The 519-nt window shown below is 43.4% G+C and overlaps 1 protein-coding gene across 1 annotated transcript in view; it reads left to right on the top strand.

Moving 5' to 3' along the window:
- Nucleotides 1–519, top strand: part of LOC109486599 (tetratricopeptide repeat protein 28-like) — a gene marked incomplete at its 3' end in the record, with an annotated part of 9,877 nt that overhangs the window by 6,175 nt on the left and 3,183 nt on the right. The window lies entirely within an intron of this gene.

Here is a 519-nt window from a genome sequence, read left to right as displayed (position 1 = left end):
AGGGGAGGGGGCGCCTAGGACCCGACATGTATATACGGACTTTTGGACCCCAAAACAGTACAATGGTGCGTTTTTTTTCGCAGAATCTGACAGCTTCGGCTGGAAACATTAAAATCAATCGAAATTAAGTCATCGATGATGTCATTTTCTGCGCATGCGCCGTCTTCTTAAGGTCTCGGACCGGAGTTTCCCTCCGTATTTCGAGCAATTTGACACCCTCAGCCCGACGGGCTGTCATTTCTGTACTAAACGCGGGTCGGAATTTTTCACTCTTTTGGTGGAAAGGGGTGCCGTGCCGCTTATCAATACACTTGATTGATATTTTCTGCGCCCAATTTATTTAGGGGTAAATGAGGCACATCAAAGTACATTTTGAAAAAAGGGGTCATTTTTTTCGTCATTTTTAACCATGGCTGCATGGAAAAAACGAATTTTCCCAGGGCAACGGCTTAGTACTCGAAGAAGCTCAGAACCTAATGTTTCCAAAATTTGAATTTAATTAAAATCGATGCGATAAGT

The sequence above is a fragment of the Branchiostoma belcheri genome, unplaced genomic scaffold (assembly GCF_001625305.1).
Source record: "Branchiostoma belcheri isolate BF01 breed outbred unplaced genomic scaffold, Haploidv18h27 scaffold110, whole genome shotgun sequence".
Taxonomy (NCBI): Eukaryota; Metazoa; Chordata; class Leptocardii; order Amphioxiformes; family Branchiostomatidae; genus Branchiostoma; species Branchiostoma belcheri.
Note: the sequence above shows the minus strand (reverse complement) of the source record. Positions and strands in the feature narration are given on the sequence as shown.